At 42.1% G+C, this 26,744-nt stretch overlaps 1 protein-coding gene across 1 annotated transcript in view; it reads left to right on the forward strand.

Annotated features, from left to right (window-relative positions):
• Positions 1-12,234: 12,234 nt before the first annotated feature.
• Positions 12,235-26,744, forward strand: part of ntn2 (netrin 2) — a 99,070-nt gene continuing 84,560 nt past the window's right edge. The window contains exon 1 of the mRNA XM_034194336.1: positions 12,235-12,502. The gene's annotated coding sequence lies outside the window, so the exon portion shown is untranslated. The remainder of the gene's footprint in view (positions 12,503-26,744) is intronic.

The following is a 26,744-nucleotide window of genomic DNA, read 5'->3' on the forward strand; positions in this document are numbered from 1 at the left end:
AAATTCTAAATATTCACTAAAGCAGCCCTGAGACGTTCTGGCAATTTGTTTAAGACACAATTCCAACAACACACCACCAATATTCTAATATCCAAACACAAGCCTGCCAACACAAATAGGGGAGACCAGGACAGATGATACACAGGACCAGTTGTATCATGTCATGTGATCACTGCAGCAAACAACCACGGAACCCCTGATCCCATTCACACTGCTTTCTGACACAGATTTGAAAGGAAATAAAAATAATATGACATTGTTTTTGTTTTATTTTTGCTAGCATTAGCAATCATAGACTTTTTTTTCACACACAGCTTATACAGAGTGTGCAATTCTGTCCCACCTGTGCTTTCTGTGTATATTATTTATATATCCTAGCATAAATACCCGTTGGTTAGAATACATAATGCAAAAGATAAAATAAATAAATAAATACAGTGACCATATTATTAGTCAGAGAATGAATTGTTTGGAAAAAGACTGCAAATATTGGCCATGGGCACTGTCTTTTTTTTTTTTTGCGGGAAAACAAGCAAGTTGAAGAAATGAAAACATCTTACATCAAAATACACATAACATTGAATTCAGTGATGTATTTTAATTATGTATTTATTGTGCAATACTTAATATGCAACAAAGTCCACTTATTTTAACACATTAGGAACATGGCCACTTTAAATGATAGCTCTTTTATTGAGTATTTTACTGCAAATGTTTTTAATAATATGGCTTGATGTGTGGCTAATTCTCTGAATGGATCATCTAATATTTGTGTGCACAGGTATTAGCACTGAGTGAAATTATCATGTGATGTCATTTTGGATGCTAATGGTGTTAGCATCTGTAGCAGCTTGATGAGTGAGGAACTAAGCGGGCCATCATTTTTAATGCCCACACCAAAGCAAAACTGTTGTGAAAACCACTGCTCAGGCACCATAAGATATAATTAACACAAAAACTGAGGTTAGCCTGTTAGCTGAGCTTATCTATAAGATGCGAATGGGGTTAGCATTTGTAGCAGCTATCTGTAGCTTGAGGATATTCGGTCCAGTTAATCCATGATTACTGAGGCTATAAATGGGTCATAATGTTTTTATGGCTACACCAAAGCAAAACTGTTATGAAAATAACCGCTCAGCCCCCCAAAATATGATTTAATAAATACCAGAACCAAGGTTAATCTGCTAGCTAAGCTTGCCAGTGTTCTAGCTTTGTTTGTGCTGTCTAGGTCATATACGGTGTCACCTACACTATACCTCTTTGCCCATATATAGGTTGGCCTCTCAACCATGTGCCACGTGTTTATCCATATATGAGTGTCCACAGCCATATATGAGCTGTGGACTGTTTTCAACAAGTCGTAACTTCTTTCTTTTATGCTTCGCTCACACAATTCCTCACAATTACCTGGAAAATAATTACAGCTTTCCATGTGATCAGATTTCCAGTGCTTTTTTTGCTGTGGCAATTTTAGTGAATCGCAGAAGTGGGAAGCTAATGAGGCTATTATGATGGCATTTTTTCCTTAGCAACTTTTTTTTTTGGTAGAACAATGGAGCCATTTTGTGGCTAAATGTGTGGGCTCTGAAGTTATAAAGAAAAAAAAAATATCAACGGTTACATACAAGCAACATGTGACAACTGTTCCCAACCTCCCCTACCACAGAAATGTATCTGAATATTTAAGCTCTACCAAGCTGACATATTAATTCGGTGGCCTGAGGGCTCAAAATCAGTCTCTGCAAACTTTTTCTCCCTTTAACTCCTTGCGGGTTCTCAGTACTGGTCCAGGATCAGTTTGAACCTTCAAATCACAGTGACTGTGGCCAGATGGAGTCATGATCAGTGGTCCACCTGTAACGTTTCTGCTTTGATTGATAAATTCTGTCAAATTAGATCAACGCTGCCATCTAGTGGTGTCATGAAGCTATCAGAGGATGTGTGACGTCCCTGTCAAAGTGATGTTTCCTTTGACTGTCGTTTGTTTTGCATCGATTAGCTGATGGTGAACCTGAAAATATTTAATTCTTCTCACTCGTACTGAAATTGTGTAACTCTACAGTGTGTGTCGTTTTTGGGAAACATCCTCTTCAAAACAGCTCCAAACTCACAAACACGTGCGTTTAAACTAAGTTTTATTCCTGCAGACGGCACATGCTGTGTCGCCGTGATTGGATCAAAGGGGCTGCAAACCACCACAAATCTGAAATTTGCATTTAATTGATTGCAGAATTGGAAGTATCTGGCCCCAATGTGCTCGACTCCAATCTCCAATGGAATTCCAGCGAATTGGGGTCGCGCCTGAAAGCTTTGGGTGGTACTGCTGTTGCTGTAATCGTCAAGAGGGAGCCAAATTCTGCCGCTCATGAACATCAAGGGCCCAATGAGAACCAGAACGTGAGCTTTCATGAGAGTGTTTCAGCTTTCTCCTTCTCGCTCCGTCATCAGAACACACATAGAGTTCAAATGGGAACTCCCAGGAGCTTCCAGCTGGCAGCACTTTGAGATAATGATGCTGGATTCCACACAAATGAAGGGTCTAAATACCACCAGAGATGTACCTGAGTGTGTGACATGCGTGTATGGGTACCGTTTCCTGTCGTCAAACTAGACGGTGACTGGTTTCGAATTCAAGCAGCAAACTTTAAAATAATCAGGACAACAATGGCCACTGTTGGAGTCTGGACACTGAGTTGAGGTCTAGAGGTGTCTTTGTCTAAAGAGCTTGAGAGGAGCCCACGAGGATGTGGGAATGATGGATGGATCACCTTTTTTTTCCACTTTGAGGTGCGGTGGGGCAGCTCAGGCGTGAGCGAGTGACTGTGTGACAGGATGTGTACAATAAGGACCCGAGAGGAGTCTGTGGAAAGACGGCAAAGAGACGGGGTTCCGCCGAGAAACAGGCTGCGCTGAGAGACGCTGTTTATTGTTCTTGCACTCTGAAGTGCCCTCGACCCCCTTTTATCCCCCCAAACCCCAACACTCACTCATCCTCGCTGGGCCACCTGCCAACAGTGACTGATTCTTAGTCGGTGGGTTTCCATGGCACCCCGAGTTTGGCACACTTAAAGTGATACTTCCACTGGTGAACTGAAGGACATTAGTGGTAGCCTTTGAAGTGGTGGGTGAAAGGTCTGAGAAGCAGCGCTGTGATCAAAGGGTCATAGGTTTGATTCTCTGACAAGACAGGAAAATGTGGTTGAAAAAAGACAGCACTTGTTCCACTCTCCACATCCACCACACCGTGGAACCGCCTTGGGTCCATGATGGCAACCAAACGGACACACAACCCATCTGTCCCCACATCTCAAAAGTCTGTCTGATGAAGCCAGATGAAGCATGGGCATTCTACTGGCCTATTCAAGCCACTGGGACACCTCTGTCCATGTCATGACTCCATAATGTGGAGACACCTGAATGTCTTAACACTTTCGCCACACACGCCCACACACTTCTGTCCAAGCTCAGGAAGCCACTAAAAGCCGAGCTCTTGGTCTTGATCGGGATAATCACAAATCAAAAATCTAATCAAAACAAATCAATTTTATTTATATAGCGCCAAATCACAACAAACAGTTGCCCCAAGGCGCTTTATATTGTAAGGCAAAAGCCATACAATAACTACAGAAAAACCCCAACGGTCAAAACGACCCCCTGTGAGCAAGCACTTGGTGACAGCGGGAAGGAAAACTCCAGCAGAACCAGGCCCAGGGAGGGGCAGTCTTCTGCTGGGACTGGTTGGGGCTGAGGGGAGAGAATCAGGAAAAAGACATGCTGTGGAAGAGAGCAGAGATCAATCACTAATGATTAAATGCAGAGTGGTGCATACAGAGCAAAAAGAGAAAGAAACACTCAGTGCATCATGGGAACCCCCCAGCAGTCTAAGTCTATAGCAGCATAACTAAGGGATGGTTCAGGGTCACCTGATCCAGCCCTAACTATAAGCTTTTTCAAAAAGGAAAGTTTTAAGCCTAATCTTAAAAGTAGAGAGGGTGTCTGTCTCCCTGATCTGAATTGGGAGCTGGTTCCACAGGAGAGGAGCGTGAAAGCTGAAGGCTCTGCCTCCCATTCTACTCTTACAAACCCTAGGAACTACAAGTAAGCCTGCAGTCTGAGAGCGAAGCGCTCTATTGGGGTGATATGATACTAAGAGGTCCCTAAGATAAGATGAGACCTGCTTATTCAAAACCTTATAAGTAAGAAGAAGAATTTTAAATTCTATTCTGGAATTAACAGGGAGCCAATGAAGAGAAGCCAATATGGGTGAAATATGCTTTCTCCTTCTAGTCTCCGTCAGTACTCTAGCTGCAGCATTTTGAATTAACTGAAGGCTTTTCAGGGAACTTTTAGGACAACCTGATAATAATGAATTACAATAGTCCAGCCTAGAGGAAATAAATGCATGAATTAGTTTTTCAGCATCACTCTGAGACAACACCTTTCTAATTTTAGAGATATGGCGCAAATGCAAAAAAGCAGTCCTACATATTTGCTTAATATGCACATTGAAGGACACATCCTGATCAAAAATGACTCCAAGATTTCTCATAGTATTACTGGAGGTCAGGGTAATGCCATCCAGAGTAAGGATCTGGTTAGACACCATGTTTCTAAGATTTGTGGGGCCAAGTACAATAACTTCAGTTTTATCTGAATTTAAAAGTAGGAGATTAGAGGTAATCCATGTCTTTATGTCTGAAAGACATTCCTGCAGTTTAACTAATTGGTGTGTGTCCTCTGGCTTCATGGATAGATAAAGCTGGGTATCATCTGCGTAACAATGAAAATTTAAGCAATGCTTTCTAATAATACTGCTTAAGGGAAGCATGTATAAAGTGAATAAAATCGGTCCTAGCACAGAACCTTGTGGAGCTCCATAATTAACCTTAGTCCGTGAAGAAGACTCCCCATTTACATGAACAAATTGTAATCTATTAGATAAATATGATTCAAACCACTGCAGCACAGTGCCTTTAATATCTATGGCATGCTTTAATCTCTGTAATAAAATTTTATGGTCAACAGTATCAAAAGTCCAAACAAATCCAGACACTACGATTATTCCTCACTTCTTCTTCTCAACTTCTGCAATCATGGCATCCATAAATTCTGCAAAGATCACAGCATCGAAAATGAAGTCAACATCAGGATAATAATCGGCACCCAAGCCGCTGATTCCCAAAAATCCTACCCAACACCCAGCACATGCAAGCACTGAAGACTATAAGAGGCATATCGCTTGTACTGTGAGCGAGCGTCCGCTAAGACATTTTGGCGATGTGGAACATTTCTCTGGGTGATTTATGATCCTCACCTGACTTAAGAACTTAATGAAAATGTATGCATTTAAAAAAAGAAGTGTCCTACCTTTCAATGTTCAAGAAAAACAATTTTATTTTTTCCCCCTAAATCTGCCACATGATTCGGATCCAATATGTATTTTAATGGCTTTATCCTTGGTCTGTGCTCCATCCTTCCACAACCTCCTTGGCTGAGGTAATGATGGTGATGGTTATCGCTCCGAATCAGTGAACAGGAACACAATCATTTGGAGAGTAGCTGGAAAAAACAAACACACAAACAGACAGATGATTGCAGGCTTTTACTTTGCATTCAAGTAAAGTCTAAATGAAATATTTATCTACTGGTACTGTACATCTCTACTCCAGTCACCTGACCCATTCCATTTTATTTTATTTATTTAACAGTGAATATAGTTTTGTCTATTTGACTCTTTTACTTCTTTAGAAGTCTTTTTCTTTTCTTTTTTACTATTTATGCAATGACACCAGATCAAATAAATTTGGCAATAAATTTGATTAAGTGGACTTCATTTATATAGCGCTTTTCCATCTGCATCAGACACTCAAAGCACTTTACAATAATGCCTCACATTCACCCCAATGTAAGGGTGCTGCCATACAAGGCGTTCACTACACACTGGGAGCAACTAGGGGATTAAGGACCTTGGCCAAGGGGCCCTTAGTGATTTAGTCAGGCTGGGATTTGAACCGAGGATCTTCTGGTCTCAAGCCCAACGCTTTAACCACTAGACCATCACCTCCCCTCGATTCTGATTCTATTGTAGGACATTATATTCAGATATTTTAGTCTACAGTGAGATGATCAGTGGGCCAAAGGGGCACTGATAATACACACTTCTCGATTAAAAGCAGAATTGAACCTACTGAACCTAGTGCTGTATTCAGTTTTAGTGATTGCTTTATTTGCCAGAAATATATATATATTTTTTATTATTTTATGAAAGAATGAAAAACAGTAAATGGGGCAACGGTACCACGATTTCCGAAAATCCATCAAACACACAAAACAGCTCCAAAATAATGCAAGCATCCTATTTTCTTAGTAAAACACCATCTGAAGAAATACAAAGTCAAGTGTTTCCTATTTTTAATATGTAAGTGCTGTACGTCATTAAGCAGTGCGGGACCTGGTTAGTACTTGGATGGGAGACCTCTTTGGAACACCAGTGGCCGTGTGTGTTTCTCCAGGTAAAACTGGAGTTGCGTCAGGAAGGGCATCCGGCGTAAAACTTGTGCCAAATACCAATGCAGATCTGGCTGTATCCGCTGTGGCGACCCCGAACAAAAAACGGGAGCAGCCAAATGGACAACAACAACAAGTGCTGTACATCACTGTATTTCACTACGGCACCAATTTGAGTCCTGGTTGTCTACCACCCTGGCAGACAGGCGGTCTGTCACAGACCTTTTTTTTTTTCTAGAACAGGACTGGCCACTTCAGATGAGCGGCAGAATGTCTTGAAAACAATTACTATGTTGAGTATGTGTGAGGTGAACTCCTGGATATCTACAACGATAAGCAACAGGTTTGCCGTCGTGACCCACAGCAGTCTGTATTCAATGTTCTTGAAATGGAGCAATATCTCCAATTGGTGGACATTTATCATTAATGCTGGTCCAATAGAATTTCACCAAGACCTGTAGTCTCATATGCCAATGACTGCATCGATATGTGTGCTGACTATGCTGGAACCTTTAAATTCAACAAACTCTCTCTGCTGAATGCGTCGACAGAGTGTCTTGTTGGGAAATCGGAGGCTGGTTCAGACTTGTTCTCTGGGATATCTCTGACCTCAGTGATTGATCTGGCAACATTACTGACTTGCTGTTGCTGTGTGTTTCTCTGGCATTCTGATCCATCACCTAAATGTTATCTGTTCAGTAATCCCACCATTATCAACAATGATTTTGATGTACTTGTTTAATAGCAACATTTTTGTCATGTTGTGTTGTACTCTTTGTTTTGTCTTGTTAGAATGACTGTGCTGCAGGTACCTCAGTGAGATAAGGAGGTGGGCTACAATATTTAGACTTGGGTTTGATGCCCAGCCACATTACATGTCTTTGTTCTTGGACAAGACACTTCAAATGCATTGCACCAGTCAGACTGCCATTCCAATGGGCACCAATGGACCTCAGGAGTTCTTGTTAGAATGGCCATAGCAGGTGGTCTCCCCACTGAGTCTGGTCTGCTTGACGTTTCTTCCTATAATCAAAAATAAATAAATATATGAGGGAGTTTTTCCTTACCACTGTTGTCAGTGTGCTTGTTCATGAAGTTGGAAAGACCTTAGCGCTATGAGGTTACATATGTTCTGATTTGGTGCTGTCGACTCCAGTTGTCACCTATAGGTCACTGGTTTAGAGTCCAAGTCTTACAACCATACAGTAAGTCTGGAAGCACCAGCACCCCAAAGACTTGAGCTTTCATTCTCCTAAAGGTATCAGCATCACCAAACGCTTCTGTCTGGCAACTTCATGACTCCATAAGATCTTCCCTGGTGTCTCTCGCCCTTGAAGTCCCAGAAATATAAGCATTACTGCCGAGATAAGTGAATCCCTCACCAAGTTCAAGACTTTCACCACATACAGGTGGTGACAGAGCCACTCAGATGCCTCACTCACTCAGCTTCAACCAGGGCAACCATTAATCCTGCAAAGGTCACAGTATCATCCTTGAAATTAAGGTCAGTAAATTTCCTGGACTTGGACTTTTGATCCCCATCTCTAACCCATTGTTTAACTGGACTGATCTTAAAGGCCCCTTCACACATAGTGCAAAGTTTGGTCAAATACAGCAAAACAGCGCGAAACAGTTTGAATTAGTGCACCATGAAACATCGCGCCGATGGACAGGCGGGCACGATTCTGGTGCAAGGGTTCGTGCACACGACGGTGTCTTTCCAGTAGGAACACAGTGTGAGGTGAACCACATCATGCCGCTGATGTGGAATAAATCAAAAATAAAAACCAGTTGGTACCTGTGGAACCACATCGCGCGGCTGATGTGGAATAAATAAAAAAATGCCATTTGGTACCTGTGGAACCACATCGCGCGGCTGATGTGGAATAAATAAAAAATAAATGCCAGCTGGTACCTGTGGAACCACATCGTGCCGCTGATGTGGAATAAATAAAAAATAAATGCCAGCAGGTACCTGTGGAACCACATTGTGCCACTGATGTGGAATAAATAAAGAACAAAAAACATACCACCCACAGGATTCATACCTGCACTTTACTGATTGCCAGCCCGAAACTTCACCACTGAGCTACCGTCACTGGCCTATAAACGGTGCAGGGAAAATGTCTGAAATCAACAAAGAGATGGATGTATTAAAAAAAAAAACATACACCATAAAAAACACAGCATTTTATATTGAATCCCTCTTATCAAGCGGACAATACAAATATGATCCGTCTGTTCCTCTGTAGATGACCCATGGTCACAGACATACTGTCATGAAATGACATTAATGAGAAGCAGTGTGCTCTTCTCATGTCACATCTGCTCACGCATGTCCAGCCGGCCCGCGCTCGTGTCCTGCCCAACATGCATGTCTTGTGGACGGCACGCCAGAACTGACACCGCATCATATGGAACAGAGCTCACGTGGGTGATGTGAAAGTCAGATCACCTGCTGCGTGTTCTGATCTGATGGTCCGTTTCAGCCTGGTGGCAGCCTGTCAGTGGGCTGCAATGATATATGTTTTTATTTATGTCCACGTGATGACAGCAAACAGACACACGCACATCACAGTGGGCAGTTGTTAGTCCATGTCTGTCCAAATAAAGTACGTGTTGTGCAACTGGGATGTCCAGAATGACAGATCTCCATGGCCGCTTCTGTGGGCAATCACACCACCTGTCAGTTCAGCGCACAGACCAAAGCCACACTCGTGGGGAACTTAGACAAATTTCACTGCCAGCACGACAGTGATTGTCTGCAGTCTGTTGTCGTGCCAAGAGTGTGAATGGCCACACATTTCCTAAGTGCCAAACGAGCGGTGTTAGATGTTCATGCGTGTCACCTGGAATTTAGCCGACACCTGCCACGAGAGAGATCAATGGGTTCGCACAGCGCACACTCTGTCTTTCAGCCGCTGGTGTGCAAAAATACTGTAGTTGTAGCAACAGGTGTACGAGGCGTTCGAGGCAGGGATGATTTTACATGTTTTGCACACGATTCCTGCTTCATGCTCGTGTGCACTTCGACCAAACTTTGCACTATGTGTGAGGGGGCCCTAAAACTAGTCACAGCTCTCGCTTTGACAACAGAGAGAGCGAGCCTGTTCCAGTGGTCTACCACTCGCCACGTGACGGATCTGGCATCATTGTTTACTAAATTTCTTCCAGTTTTTTGCATTCTTTGGTCTTTCTGGAGGAAACCATCAGCTCTGATGTGGCCTTCTTTGTTCACCATCATGTGCAGTTCTACCAAATCTCTGTTGTACAGAGAGTGTACAGGCTCAGTTCTTCCAGCCGCGTTCATAAAGTTGATCTCTGAGTTGTTTTACCATCTTTAGTTGCACATCTTTGTACCTTTTCCATGAGGGTGACAGTTTTCATCAGACACGTTTATTTACAAATAATTTCTTACTTTCTTCAAACACTGACATTTGCAGTCAAAAACAAGTTGCTTATAATAAGCGGATCTGGCAACACTGAACAAACCGTGAACTGAAGAAAGTTTTAATCGAGGACGGTGAAATCTACACTCCTCTCGCAAGAGGGCGCCCTTCGCCCACCAACCGTCAGGTGTTGGGGGTTTCCCTCCGGACAAGGGGAAGCATCTTTCCTTGGCGTCCAACAGTGGGGCTGCCAAAAAATGAAGCGAGGAAAAAGCTGCAGGCTGACATTTTCCGCAGGGTGTCCGCCGCAGGGAACCGAGCGCTGAACAAAAAATCCACCAGGCTGATCCAAGTGAGTCCAAAGGACCGACGAGGGTCTGGATCCCATCTGACAGCGAGTGAGTGTGCCGCCTGTTCAGGATTTGTCTGTAATCTGCCTCCTACTTGGAACGGAGATAATCTGCACAGATTAGTGGCTGCTCCTTTCCGTTCACAGAAATGCGTCAAAATGTGCAAAGTTTTTTTTTTCTTCCTGTGATAAAGTTTTGCAGTAACATCATGAAATTCCACAAGAAAGTGAATGAAGGCGAAAAAAAGCATTACAGAAGAAATATTAAAATATTACTGAAAATAAAGTAAAACGAGGTTTACTGATTTTAATTTTATTTTTTAATTATTTGATGTGCGTATTTTGCGCAGTTGTTCTCAGAATAAACTCGTTGACGAGGAGTGAAAAGAGAAACAAGACTTCTTTGGAAACCTTTCCCCTTTTAACCAACTAATTACTCTAATTTATCATTTAAATTTATACCTAGTTTTTAACATTTTTTCCTGTTTTAAGGCTGATTGAAATCAACTCATTTTTGCTCCTTATAGTGGAGCTGGCACGAGGTTTCCCTCTGGGTTTAAACTAATTAATTTGAAGTCTGTGTAATTTTTTTCCTGCCTCTTTTTGCATGCCTCGGCCTGATAATTAGAGGCGTGCGCGCACACGCACGGAGTCAAAACCGATCACTTTAAAAGTTTACATTACCAGGCGCTCTGGGGAGATGTTTAAAGGGATCGTGTGGTGGATTAGCGCACAGAGGTGCGGTTGTAGCTCCCGGTGTGGTACGGTGCCGTGCCGTGCCGTGCTGGGTTCATTCTCCACCCCAGGTTTGGTGCAGCACGCGTGAGGAATGTTGATCAGATTTCAGCACAGCCTGGAGTTGTTCTGGATTTAAGCGGCTGTGATGTTCGGATAATTACGCGTCGGTATGCACCTGCAATAATACGTGCGTACAAACAGATTGCGGCTTTGCAGGTTTTTATATGCAAATTTATACGTTTTAATATGCACATCAAAAAGTGGCCATATCCATATCTGATGAGTGACGCAGCGTGTTCTCATTATCTCGCATGAGTCGGCATGTGGAAATAATTGACGAAACACATCACAAACGGGTAAAAACGTCTTAAAAGTAACATTGCACTGGTATAAAAGGTATCCATCATGACTAAACTCATTTTGACTGTTTTAACTCTGTAAGTAAGCCTGTCTTTTTGTACTCCCGTGCGCTTTTACGCACAGTCTTCCCATGGACCTGCTTGGTTTCTGGCACATTCATTAGTGTTCTGGTGCAAAAATATATGTGTGAAAGAGAGAGACGTACGTCTCACCGACTGTATCTGCGCACATCACACGCACGGCAGCAAAAAAAAAAACAAAACAAAAAAACCCGGCGGCATTTCATTTATTTTTCATTAAAAAACAAATAAATAATGAACAACAATTGAAAACAGCAAATATTTTGGCCGCCTCGCCGCGCCCGTTGTCTAATTACTCCAGCATGTGTCGTGCTATTAGGATTAATACATTCTAACATTCTGCATCTGCCTCTTGTTTCTGCGTGGCCCGGAGCCCCGCTAAGGCCGTCTCCGTTTCAACAGGTTCAACGCTGTGTCTCATTACGACCTCCATATGGCCGCCTGTGAACTCAGCGAGCCACGGGGCATTTAGAACCGGCTGCGCGTAAAGCGGCGGAGGTATGTGCCGTAAAAGTTAGACCACAGGAAAAAATGTCTTCGCAAGTTTACGCGTTATTTTGGCTCTTTTACGCACCAAGTTAAAGGTTAAAGAAAGAGAGCAGGTTCTCTCTCTCTCTCTCTCTCTCTCTCTCTCTCTCTCTCTCTCTCTCTCTCTCTCTCTCTGTGTGTGTGTGTGTGTGTGTGTGTGTGTGTGTGTGTGTGTGTGTGTGTGTGTGTGTGTGTGTGTGTGTGTGTGTGTGTGTGTGTGTGTGTGTTGGGAAAATGTGGGTTTAACTGTAATGGGGAGTAGCCTACTCGGCGCTGGATGGATGTCCTATAGTGGGGTTTCACTTGCTCTCTGCAGCGGACACGGATGGGATGCAGTGCTCTCTCCCTCTATCTTTATCTCCCGCCTCTCTCTCTTTATGTCCTTCGTGTTATCGTCTTCTTCTATCTGGGGGCCAGTGTGAGGCCATTTTACGTTTTGGAAGGAAGTTTTCCGAAGGAGAGCACCCAAAGGCTAATTTATGTGGAACACACTCTCTCATGGGACTCCTTTTAAAAATTAAAGGCAGCGACACTCGCCTTTTGTCATTGGGGTAAGTTGAATTGTGTTTATGCCACATCCAGCGTGTTTTTTTTTCCATTTTACGCACGGCTTCTGTTCTTTTAAAAAGTAGTGAATGCCTTACAACACTTACTCTGACGCATTGTCTAGTATTACCTGACATTTATATTACACGAACGCAATGACAGTCATCACATGCGTTATTGAAGGAGATCACGTGACTGTCAGTTGGCATTTTGGCCGCAGAATCCCCGTTACGCGCTGCTTGATCTGACGCGGCGGACAGGTGTTAGCCTCCTCGGTGTACAACTGGCAACAAAAGCGCGATAAAAAAGTGAAAATTTAAAGCGGCAGGATATCCAGACCCAAAGCTTTCATTGCGCGCTGGACTCAGAGCCAAGCGCTTGTGCCAAAACAAGCAGCGGCAGCGCGCTACGCGGGTCCAGTCTTCCCTGGCAGTGTCAGCTCGCGCCAAGTCTTCCAATGCGTTTGTCACTTCTAATATTTTGCCTCGAAGCTGCCACGTGGATTCTGAACGACATTCGTGCACGCAAATTAGGATATTTTGTCTGAGCCGAAAGCTAAAGTTTTCATAACCGAAGGCGAGGATTCTGAGTTCTCCGAGAGGATTAAAGCGATCACGAGCTTCGTGGTGGAGAAGGTGTGACAGGAAACAATAGGTGATCTCAAAGAGAGCTCCGCCCTCTTTAAAATTGCCTGCGATCAAGCAGCAACAAGCCTGCGCACTCCCACGCGCACTGCTTACGCGTATGCGATGCGCTTTATTTCGCGCGCCCCTGTTGCACTCAGAAACAGTGTCAGACAATTGGCCTACTTCTCACTCTCAGAATGCAAAAAGCCAAAAGCTTTACGACTAATATTTGAGCTACAAAACGTCGTGAGCCATCAGCTGCTTGTTTTTACAAATTAATCATCATTATTTAATTGAATCACACCCTGACTCCATCAGTAACTCAGCCAGAGGAGGAACAGCCACGAAGGCACATGATCCAAAGCAACACCGTGCACGTTTAATCCCCGTGTGCGTGCGTGCGTGTGTGAGAGTGAGTGCAGGACATGGATGGAGAAAGTGTTTCCTTCTGCTTTGACGTGCAGGATTCCTCTGGGCTCTTGGCTTCATCCACCTGAGCGAGTAAAAGTCAACACGTCCAACATATTTTTCTTGTAAAGTTTCAACACTGACAGGGGAAAGAAATACCAGATCTGTCTGTCACGCCATTCTTTTCTGTTTTCTGGGTCCTTTCTTTTTCAAAAATGCATCTTTTTATCGGTTTGTCACAAAAATAAAGGTTGATGTCACTAATGCTGTGAAATCTGAGATTGATCAGCTGTTATGTTGTAGCTGTTTGTCAGCATTTTGATGACTTTTTACAACTAGAGGGGAACTCAGAGTAGACATTCCTCTGCCAAGGCCCAACAAGCCTGGAGTCTTGCATTTTTAATTAGAATTATTGCATGTTTGAACACCATTTCTTACAGCATTTTATGGGGTCCCCCCCCCCCATACACACACATTTCAATAGCTTTTCCCCACATTCTCTGTCCAGTCCAATTTAATAGCAACCCCAGTTCCCATCGCACCCATGAGCTACTGTCTGCACTCAACTGAGACATTCCACACTGCTTGCATATGTATTGTATTGGCCCAAATCTAATGGATGATTAATCAACCATTCAGTTAATCGCCAACTATTTCCACAATCAGTTAATTGTTTTGAGTATTTTTTTAAGTCCAAATTCTCCAATTTCAGCTTGCACTTGGGTCCAGTATGAAAGATGATTCTCTGTTTTTATTAAAAAAAAATTTTTTTCTGCAGGTATTGCTTTGCTGTTATTTGAGATATTGGTAATTCTGTTTGTGTTATACTAGATGTAAATCCACAAATTATATAGCTACTTAAAAATCTGTGTTTGCAGATTTTGGTGCAAACATTTTGGAAGGCAAAACCAGTGGATTTGAGTGTTTGAGTGTTACTGGTCACTGGTCACTCGATATGGGTTTTTGATGGCTGGTGCTGAGGGTGATTTTTGGAGAAGAGGAAGGCCGACAGCTGATATCTAATGCTGATTTGTTTGTTTAATGCACGTGATACAAGAAAACAATTGCATTCTTCTTTGAGGTCGTGTTACATCGAGCATTGGGATGTTTCTTGGTATTTCACAACACAAGCTCCCATGGTTTTAAGGCAACCATTTACCTGCAGACTGACAGAATGGGGAGTCCTAGCATTGTTTCAGAGAAGCCACACCCACAGGGTTTTTTTTTACAAACTCAACTGCAGGTGGCTAAAAAAAAGGCCTTCTGAGCACTGATATCAGCCAAGATGATTACATAAACCTGTATTTACTTGGCCTGATTAATGAACCGAATAACTTGTCTATCACTTATCACTATCCACCTGACGTGAGCGGAGGTGAACAGTGTGATTCCATGTGGAACTCCAAATGATGTCCTTCTCTTTCTGGATTAGCTTTATCACATACATACAGCTATTTATATTGAAGCGCGGAGATGGATGCAGTGTGATGATGTCCAACCTGTCAAACTCACACATTCCTGTTTTAGAGGTGGGACTGAAGTCAAAATGCTGTCGTATTCACTCGCATGTCTGCCTGTTTTCACTTTGAGGAAGAAACGGTGTGTCTGGGCGCCCGGTTAAAATTACCGTCGTTTATCATTGCAGCACTCGATGCCCCTTACTGACAGGAGAGGAAAGATGAGTGAGGATCTACATGCTTCCAGCACTCTGTTGTTGCTGCACATACTTTAATTCAGATCAACTGTTGCATGTGTGCACGGGGCTCGCTCGTGTGTATCAGGCTGCTTATCGCATTTGGATTCACTCAGCAAACGTCTGACGAACAGCAAACCAGGCTCCAAGCTGTCAGTTATGACTTGACAGGCAGTTTCCACAAAAGGAAACCATATTTTTTCCATTGGTGAGAGATTGTTTACCCGTTGATGACACGACTGGGTGCATGTGTGGCCTTGCTGATATTCTCGCAACCATATTTGCAAGCTGCGGTGCTCAGACCTACGCTCCCTGTTCAGGCATGTAAGTTGGAACACGGCAGGCATTGACTTGCTCTTAAATTCACTAGATTTTGACTTTCGAACATCACGACAGAGTTCCTTCAGTGCAAACGCAAAGATCGTGCGTTAAGTGAGAGGTGATGCTTGTAAAAGCAGTCGGAGCCACGTCATGAGTACATCAGGATCTTCATTAGGATGCAGACTTCAATTCAGCAAGGGGCGATCACTGGTGGAAGTGACAGTGTTGTTGTGAAGATTTTGTTGGATTGACTCTGTGAGTTATGACAGCAGACTCTGAGCAGTGAGAGCCGAACTGTGAAGAATTAGAGGAATTCCCCCAGAGTCGAGATGATTTTGGCGCTGGTGTCCGGGCGAGAGAGGAGGATTTTTGTAATTGAAGGTTAAGGAGATAGATGGTTGCACTAATGAATTCTAGAGATAAGCCTAGGCATGTACCTTCTAAAATACAGTGAATGAATCGATGGATGAGCCCATCGCTTTCAGAGTATTAACACAGTAACTCAGAAACAATCAATTGTATTGTCTTGTGACTCGTCACCAAATAATGGGGATAAACGCTTTCAAATCTGGCAAATTATAATGCACCAAATCAAGCCAAAAAACATCTTTGTTTTGGCTATGTCAATGATTCCCAAAGTGTGGGTCGCAGCCCTCTGCAGGAGCCATGAAAAATCATCAGGAAATGTTTGATTTTCAGTTTTGTAAGAAAGTTAAAAATTAACTAAATATTTGATTTGTTTTTAAAATGTAATTTTAAGTAATAAAACAAAGACATGGCATTTAAATTACATGTCACTGTTAGATAATATCTGTGCTAATAGTTTATTTTCTGTTAGCTATCAAGTATTTGTATTATTTGGAAGTTCTGAGAAATAGTTTATTTTCTGTTAGCTATCAAGTATTTGTATTATTTGGAAGTTCTGAGAAATATAGGTTAAGTTTCACTTCCATCATATGTCTAAGTTTCAGACACAGGGAGATCTCCCCCTGTTGGTGAGAACCAGTAACATTAGAAATGTGAGACTAAACCACACCCATGTTAACACCCACATTGTATAAAAGTGTTGTACAAGTTACTTCGTGTGCCTTCACAAGCTGGACACCGTCTGAGGGACACAGGCCTGGTTTGTAACGTGACCTTTAATAAACTCAAAATGAGAAATATAGTTGTTTGGTTTTTGGAAAGGGGCAGAATCTTGCATAAAAGAGCTGGGGGAAATAACATTGCCTTCACTTATCTGACCTAGTTCAGTGTAATATATATTTATGGAGATACTCTATCTTAGTGTTGTGATTAAACATATGCTGGATGATGGATTAGGAGCAGGTGTGGTTATCAGTGCGACAGACTGTTTTCACAGAGAAATGTACAACTGCAAGTAAACCATGTCTTTCTGACTGGTCAACAACAACTTCTAAAATTCAAATAATACAGTCATGAGTCCACACTAATGTTTTGGCTTTGATATTCTTATTCTTGATGTCATGTTTGTTTTCACTGAGCTTCCAGGGCAAGATTTTTTGAAAATTAATTTAAAGAAACCTACTGAAACACAATAAATAAATAAATATGTAAATGTTCACAGCACTGTACACATGAAAAGTTTTAAATATTAAAAACTGAAGTTTTTATTTATTTTTCTGGCTTTGAAGTTGCCCCCCCCAAAAAAAATCAAGATCGGAATTTGTCCAGCCTCGTATGTTCAAGTACTAAACACACTGAAAAAAGAAAACCTAAAGAAATTGCACCCATTGGTAATGGTCAAATGAATTAAGTTTGTCAAAACTAAGTTAGTTAAGGTTAACAGGCGAGGTCACCTAAATTCAGATAATTGATTATTGTAGAAATGCTAATTAGTGCTAACGGTTTTTAATATACAAGTTAAATGATACTACAACTTCGCTCAGTAGAAATGCTTGAGCACAGAGTGCTTGGATGGTCCGTTATTACAGTTAACCACAGACCAAGCCATATTATTTCAGATATTTGTAATAAAATGCTCAGCAGTGACAAACACTGTGAAGTCCACAGGGAGGCCACACATATGAGCTGTCACTCTAAGCAACCACACCCCTAATTATTGCTAATAGTATGGCTTAAAATAGCTCAAACACATGAGCCATATAATAATTTACCCCCACACAGTTGTCAGAAATAGGGAAACTCACTATAGAGACTGAAACTGTTGTTTGTTGTTGTTTTGAATAGTGTAAACATGTTTGTTTTTACTGTAAAACTGGATAGAGTAACACGGGGTTCTATGGGGAGTGACTTGCTTTAGGTCCAGCCTCAAGTGGCCATTCCAGGAACTGTAAGCTTTGGTACTTCCGCTTTGACTTAATTTTTCAGCACTGGAGGTTGTTGCTTGGTTTTTATGTGTTATCAAGTAGAAGACAAAGCAGACACGTATGTCCACACTCCTCAGGGAAGCTTCTGACCCCTGACCAGTCAAAGGACACCAAGTGTACTGCAACCCTGCCTTTCTGAGCGAGACTGAGAGGAGATCAGGATGAGGAGGAAAGGGTGGCGTCTGATGAGTCACGAGCTTTGGCATCTTTTGTAGTGTGCGAACAAGGACGCGCATCTACAAGCAAACACGTGTTTATCAGTCAACAGCGTGTGAGAGCGGCGTGTACCCAACCGTGTGAGAATTCCAAGCACTTAATAAAATGATTTGTGGTTTTTCTTTCCCCTCTGTGAGTTCAAAGCAGGTCCTTGGCTCTTGGCTGTGGGGTAGAGGTTGGTCTTGTGCAATGGGGAAAAAAAAACTGCTTTCCTGTGAGGGGGGCTTTTTGGGAAAACCGCGGCTTTGCCTACCGCAGCCAACCTTCAAAGAGCTTGGAGGAGTACTCACCTCTCCTCTCCTTAAATCCTTCCATCCCTCTAAACAAGATACTTCCTCTCACATCCACGAACACACCTCACCTGCCTCTCCCAGGGCATTGCCGGCCAATACTGCGGTCAGGTTTATGTTCAGGTCCGTGGCAAGCATCCATTCAAGGACCTCTCAGTCCACCTGGATACACTCACGGGTCTCTTAATTTAACAGTGATCATGACTGACTGCAGCTGGTAGTTTCTCAGCACCAACATAAAAGGGTTTGTTTGACAGCGGTCAATGGTTTGACCAACACACAGGAAAGTCCAAGGACCTCAGTGCCAATATGACAAAGAGGTTCATGGATATAAACAAATCAGGAGTTGGTCTTGTTATTGTTTGTTGATCCTCAATTGGGATTCTTTATACAGTGCAGAGCATTTGAAAAATACTGGAGTCTCCTAAGTGCCTTTTGACAAAAACAATAATAAATTTACTGTTTTATTACCGCCATCAAATATGGCCATCATGTATTGCGAAGACTTTGCGTCTGTCTGTCTGTGCTCAGCATAACTCCAGTCCTATTACTGCCAGAATCTTCAAATTCACAGGGAACATTCTTGGGTCACAGACCTTGGACAAGTTTAAAGATGGCTAACCTTGACCTATTTTAAGAGGCATTTTAGGAGGTTAAAATGTTAAATTTTAGAGGTTAAAATCTTGGAAAAATCCCTATCTTTAATATTGAATGAATTTGAACTAAATCATAACTCTCAAAAAAGCTCAATTTTCTTTCATATTTGAGTGTTATGTAGGATGGTAGACTATATCAACTGACAAACTTTGATCCAGATCTGATCCAGATTGTGGATTTTGTGGACATTTGAATTTATTGTTGAAAACCCCATTTAATGTACTTTTTACATTATATCTTAATCAAACATATCCCAATCACTCTCATATTTGAAAGTGAGGTGCAGACTGGCACTCACTATTACCTGACAAAGTGTGATCCAGATCTGATCCAGATTGTGGATTTTGTGGACATTTGAATCTAATATTGAAAATCCTATTTAATGTACATTTTACATTATATCTTACTCAAACATGCCCCAATCACACTCATATTTGAAAGTGAGGTGCAGACTGGCACTCACTATCACCTGACAAAGTCTGATCGAGATCTGATCTAGATTGTGGATTTTGTGGACATTTGAATTTAATATTGAAAAGCCATTTTAATATACATTTTACATTATATCTTAATCAAACATGCCCCAATCACTGTCATATTTGAAAGTGAGGTGCAGACTGGCACTCACTGTCACCTGACAAAGTTTGATCCAGATCTGATCCAGATTGTGGATTTTGTGGACATTTGAATTTAATATTGAATATTTAATATTATAAAGCCCATTTGTGTACATATGTCAATCAAAAGCGCTCCAGTCACTCTCATTTTTCTGTTATGGCTTTACCCACACCACCAAAATTGGATGGAGGTTACAATTTTATGCCAGTTTGTCTGTCTTCCAAGGACCGAGGGAAGAAGCATTACCATAACAACAATCAACTAATGTGTATATTAATTTGGTTAACCAGTAAACAAATTTGATCTTTTTCTTTCTCCAAATGGACAATTAATAATATTCAAAGTAATTCTTAGAGTGTTAGAAAATTTTGTTTGAGTTTAACTAAACAGAATTAGTGAAAATGACAGGAAAAAGTACATATTTCGACAAATTGTTTTCTATTTTATTCCTCCATGTATGCAGTTTTTTGTGAGTGGTGTGTTCTGCAACACAAAATGTGATTTTTGAAAATAAGACATCTGCTGATCTAACAAAAAAAAAGTCTTGACGATGATGAGACTTAATTTTCTCACAAATTAACCCTGTTTAACCCCGAGTCTCATGAGTCACTGTTGCCTCGATCATTCTGCCAGCTTATGTACTTTCCCCTCCCATTGAAAAGCTGCTTCCACCTCCCGTTTTCTCAGCAAACACGCTGATCTCACAGAACGCTCGACAACCAGAAAAAATACACCGCAACTTGTCTTATCAGCGTTTTTCCTCCTGCTGCTGGATAGTTCACGGTGGTATCTTAGGATCACATCCAGTTGGGATCTATGAGAACTATCTCACCTTATATTCCACCTTGTGCTGTCCGTGCCCCTGTTTTCGGTTCTGGATTGTGTTCTGTTAGGTTAAAGAGCCGCCGTTCGACTCGGGGTTCAGCTGATTGGGTTGGGTCACTGAAGCTGCTGCATTCCTCCGCTGGGTGTTCTTTCTTTCTCTGTGCTGAGTCTTTATGTCATACACAGACATCATCAACACTCCAACAAATACTTCACAATCTTTCAGCCCAACCCACCATGTGAATCAAAACCCACTTTAGAATTTTGTCTCAGCTCTAATCCCTGTCGTTGGTGGAAAAAAAAACAATTTGTTGTGTCAAGATGAGACTTTATGGGTCAGGACCTCCAACACACTGGTCTCTTGTGAGTCAGACTGCATCCTTTGAAAATGAAAGGATCCACTAGGCTCTCTGTTGGTCTGGTTCAGGTGACCCTTGCATGCCCTTGTCTCACTACAACTTGGGAACTTGTGATGATTGTTAGCCAATTGTTATGTTTGTTGAATAACAGAACTGTGTTTTTTCGTGCCATCCTCAGCAAATATATGTATATATATTGTTATTGTTATTAATTTCAATTTTTCAATTTATTTTCATTTATATAGCGCCAAATCACAATAAAGTTGCCTCAAAGGTGTTTCACACATGTAAGGTTTAACCTTACCAACCTCTAGAGCAAGAACACATACGACAATGGTAAGGGGAAAAACTCCCTCTGATGATATTGAGGAATAAACCTCAAGCAGACCAGACTCAAAGGGGTGACCCATTGCTTGGGCCATGCTATCAACACAATTTCCAATATGAATATACAGGAAATTTGGGGAAATTCTGTGAGTGGGAGTCCATGCTGGTGCACATATTATGTATTTTGCCATATCAATAAATCAATCAATCAACGGGAGTCAAACATACATAGAAAGTGTTGGACAAACTTAAAAAAATACAGTGGTCCCCAAACTTTTTCTGCCACCCTGATTCGCCCAAAACCGACACACACGTACGTGTTTTTTTGCTTCCAGTCTCCACTGGAATTTATTTTAAACATTGCAATTTATACAAAGCTACACCTTCTTATTGAACAAATAAAAATAAAAATAAATAAAGTGACAAATCACATGACATTGGAAGTTTAAAAAGTGATGTGTACTGTGTATCTGAATTAAAAAAAAAAAAGTATTTCTGACAAACATGTCCATGTTCTACTAGCAGTGTTTGAGCGTGGTCATGGTCAATTCAGTTTCAATTTATTTAGTTTATATAGTGCTAAATCACAACAAAGCTGCCTCAAGGTGTTTCACACAAGTAAGGTTTAACCTTACTAACCCCTAGAGCAAGAAAACAGGTGACAGTGGTAAGGAAAAACTCCCTTTGATGATTTGAGGAAGAAACCTCAAGCAGACCAGACTCAAAGGGGTGACCCTCTGCTTGGGCCATGCTACCAACACAATTTACAATATGAATTTACAGGAAATTTTGGGAAATTCTGGGAGTCCATGCTGGTGCACATATTGTGTATTTTGCCACATCAGTCAATCAATGAATCAATCAGCGGGAGTCAAACATACATAGAAAGTGTTGGACCTACTTAAAAAATACAGTGGTCCCCAAACTTTTTCTGCCACCCCGATTTGCCCAACACCGACACACACGTACATGTTTTTCTTTGCTTCCCATCTCCACTGAAATTTATTTTAAACATTGCAATTTATACAAAGCTACACCTTCTTAATGAATAAAACAAAATAATAAAGTGACAAATCACAGTGGCAGTGAAATTATTAAAAGTGATGTGCATTGTGTATCTGAATGAAAAAAAAAGTATTTCTGACAAACGTGTCTATGTTTTACTAGTAGTGTTCGAGTGTGGTCATGGTCCATTAAAATTCAGTTTCAATTTATATAGTTTATATCACACCAAATCACAACAAAGCTGCCTCAAGGCGCTTCACACAAGTAAGGTTTAACCTTACCAACCCCAAAAGAAAGCACACAGGCGACAGTGGTAAGGAAAAACTCCCTCTGGTGATACTGAGGAAGAAACTTCAAGCAGACCAGACTCAGAGAGGTGACATACAATGTGGGTCATCCACAAAGTGTCAGCAGTCGACATGCTGCTTTGTGCACCACGAGCAAACTATATTTGTTGACACCTCACTGGATAAAGCAAACAAGCCTTTAAATTGGACATAGTTATCAGGTTTCTGTTTTGTGATTTGCATGGAGTGGCCACTTTTCTCTTTTAATGCATCACACAAAAATCCTCTGAGCAGACATCAGTAGGTTTTAAAAATTTTGTCAGTGGCCCCCTCCCACCCCCACACCCCCTACTGACGATGTCAACTGTGAGAGCTGACCCCGTCCTTCCCTTAGCCCTCCAAGCCTGTCTCCCCTAGACCATCTCCTCCTCCTCCTCAATCCCTGATGAACACCAGTGAGAAGCGTAGCTCTACACCAACACACTTGGCAACATCATGAGACCTGTCATTCACGTTGGATCATCTGGACACGTATTTTACCTATAGGTGCATGCTATTAGAACAGAATCGAACCACGTGCATTCACAGTTTGGAGCCCACTATTTTTTTCAGCGTACAAATAATGCATCTTTCTGTAATGATAATGAGGATCATGATCGCCCTGTTGTTGGTCCATTAAGAAGTTCTAAGCAGCCACCAGGGATTACTGTAGGCTGGAGGGAAGCGGGGCACCACTTTCTGTCGTTCAACTGAGGCCACTCAGAAGACCTCCATTCACTGTGACCCCGAGTGGGGCCGCCACGCCGGCTCTTTAGAACAGTGTGAAAGCCTCCCACTCGGGATACAAAGTGGCTCAGCTGCCCCTCCGCTGTATTCGTCACCTCCCCCAGCGCCTGTCCTCTGCTCCCAATCCAAATAAAGCCTCTCAGCAACTCCTGTTTTCCTAATCTGTGAACTCTGACCGAGGTGCCCATGCTTGAAAGAGAGACAACTCAACATGGGATGATCTCCCGGTGACAGGGAGAAGCTGAAAAAACGTTCCCTGGAATGTCTCAGCTGGAAGTGCCAGACCACCCCTTCACTCTCCTGTTCCCGTATTTCTTTCACTTACTTCCTATTCCACACCCACATCTTTTTAATCTCGATTTTCCTTTTTGCTGTGCATCAGATACCTTCTCTAATTGGACCGTTGCCAGTTGATTGTTCGCCACTTAGTCCATTTCAATCACCCAAATGTACGATATCGTCTTTGTCAGCAGAACGCCGTATGCAAGGTGCTGGTGCCGTCGTGGTTTTCTCATTATTATTTTACACATACTGTAGGGCTTGTCTCACATTGCTACAAGTACCTTTAATCCTGAGAAGAATGCTGCAGTCATGAATTGGTAACGTGGCATGCATTTGTCGCTGTAATCCACACAGTCACAGGCTTAGAAATGGTTTAGTTGTCACATGAACAATTTGTGTTTTAGTGAATGGAATGTGTCTTGGAAAGTCTTTAAAGGTGTGATGTGTTGATTCCATAGAATGGATATATATATATATATATATATATATATATATATATATATATATATACTAGACCACCTGAATCCAATGAAAGACTCATTAGCAGACTTTTAATGAGCCTTTCATTGGATTCAGGTGTGTTGGAGCAGGGAGACAACTAAGAGTGTCAGGAGGGTGGCTCTCAAGGACTGAACTTGGCCACCCCTGTACTAGACAAACCCTCTGTGACAAACCCTCACTCATAGGTTTTCTATAGACTAGGTTTGAATATCAAATGGGGCGGAACTTTCGCCACCTTGGTGGTGCCTGACTCCGCGTAACTCCCAGCTAACCCATAAATGGGCAGGGTTGGGTAGGATTACTTTGAAATGTAATCCAAAAGTAATCAGATTACAAGTAATCCAAATGTATGTACATACACTCAACAAAAATATAAACGCAACACTTTTGGTTTTGCTCCCATTTTGTATGAGATTAGTGCACAGGTGTGCCTTAGACTGCCCATAATAAAAGGCCACTCTGAAAGGTGTAGTTTTATCACACATCACAATGCCACAGATGTCGCAAGATTTGAGGGAGTGTGCAATTGGCATGCTGACAGCAGGAATGTCAACCAGAGCTGTTGCTCGTGTATTGAATGTTCATTTCTCTACCATAAGCCGTCTCCAAAGGCATTTCAGAGAATTTGGCAGTACATCCAACCAGCCTCACAACTGCAGATCACGTGTAACCACACCAGCCCAGGACCTCCACATCCAGCATGTTCACCTCCAAGATCGTCTGAGACCAGCCACTCGGACAGCTGCTGAAACAATCGGTTTGCATAACCAAAGAATTTCTGCACAAACTGTCAGAAACCGTCTCAGGGAAGCTCATCTGCATGCTCGTCGTCCTCATCGGGGTCTCGACCTGACTCCAGTTCGTCGTTGTAACCGACTTGAGTGGGCAAATGCTCACATTCGCTGGCGTTTGGCACGTTGGAGAGGTGTTCTCTTCACGGATGAATCCCGGTTCACACTGTCCAGGGCAGATGGCAGACAGCGTGTGTGGCGTCGTGTGGGTGAGCGGTTTTCTGATGTCAATGTTGTGGATCGAGTGGCCCATGGTGGCGGTGGGGTTATGGTATGGGCAGGCGTCTGTTATGGACGAAGAACACAGGTGCATTTTATTGATGGCATTTTGAATGCACAGAGATACCGTGATGAGATCCTGAGGCCCATTGTTGTGCCATACATCCAAGAACATCACCTCATGTTGCAGCAGGATAATGCACGGCCCCATGTTGTAAGGATCTGTACACAATTCTTGGAAGCTGAAAATGTCCCAGTTCTTGCATGGCCGGCATACTCACCGGACATGTCACCCATTGAGCATGTTTGGGATGCTCTGGACCGGCGTATACGACAGCGTGTACCAGTTCCTGCCAATATCCAGCAACTTCGCACAGCCATTGAAAAGGAGTGGACCAACATTCCACAGGCCACAATTGACAACCTGATCAACTCTATGCGAAGGAGATGTGTTGCACTGCATGAGGCAAATGGTGGTCACACCAGATACTGACTGGTATTGTGGGCAGTCTAAGGCACACCTGTGCACTAATCATGGTGTCTAATCAGCATCTTGATATGGCACACCTGTGAGGTGGGATGGATTATCTCAGCAAAGGAGAAGTGCTCACTATCACAGATTTAGACTGGTTTGTGAACAATATTTGAGGGAAATGGTGATATTGTGTATGTGGAAAAAGTTTTAGATCTTTGAGTTCATCTCATACAAAATGGGAGCAAAACCAAAAGTGTTGCGTTTATATTTTTGTTGAGTGTAGTAGTCATGATTGAGGAAACTAGCTGTAGAAACGAAAAACCTTGTACAGTTTAACATGGGTGTCTATGGAGATTGACTTCCTTTTTGGCCATTTCATGAACTGCAAGATTTGGCACTTCCACATTGACTTCATGTTCGAGCGTGGGAGGTTGGCCCTTGGTTGATTCCAACATACAGTAAGCTGAAGCTGATGTCACTCAACACATTGACTGACATGTCTTTTGTTACACAGTATGAGTAAAGCTATTTAGTCATCCAACAAAAATGGGCTGTTGTTTATTTAAGTGTGGCAGATCATGTTTAGTTTCAAAGTTCTGACCTTTTTCATACCCCAGAGTATAGATTTAAGCTTGCAGGGGGATACTGGGGAGTGCAGTTATTTCCCAGTAGAATACAGTCAGAGACTATTGGCAAATTTTGGAGGGGGGATAGCATTGGTGTTCCAGTCATAAAACCAGTGTCATCCCTTTCCAAATGCAGCCACATGCCCTATTGGATCAATTATAATATTATATATATTATATATATTAATGTTTTACATTGTATATCCTCAGTAGTGGGCATGGTTCAGCTAATCAGCTAATTAGCAAAGCTAAGTTTTTCATTAATGGATTCTCTTTTCTGCTAACTTTGAAACTCACAGAATTAACAAAGTTTAGTCCCGCTAAGTTTAAGTTGGCTACGATTTTTAAAAATAAAGTTAGCTAATGTTCAGCTAAATGGTTTAGCAGTTTATTGTTATCGCCGCTAACTTTTGCACTGATGGTTTAGCAGTTACGAAAGCTAACTTTTTAACTCTTGTCTTTCAAATAAGAACCAACTTCAGAGTTTGCCTTCGTGGTAGAAAGAGACATGAGCCTACAGCTGTTGTTTCTTCGCCTTGTTACTGAAAGACAATATCTGCCCCCACTAAGGGGAAGTTGTGGCT

Source organism: Thalassophryne amazonica, chromosome 18 (genome assembly GCF_902500255.1).
Source record: "Thalassophryne amazonica chromosome 18, fThaAma1.1, whole genome shotgun sequence".
Classification (NCBI taxonomy): Eukaryota; Metazoa; Chordata; class Actinopteri; order Batrachoidiformes; family Batrachoididae; genus Thalassophryne; species Thalassophryne amazonica.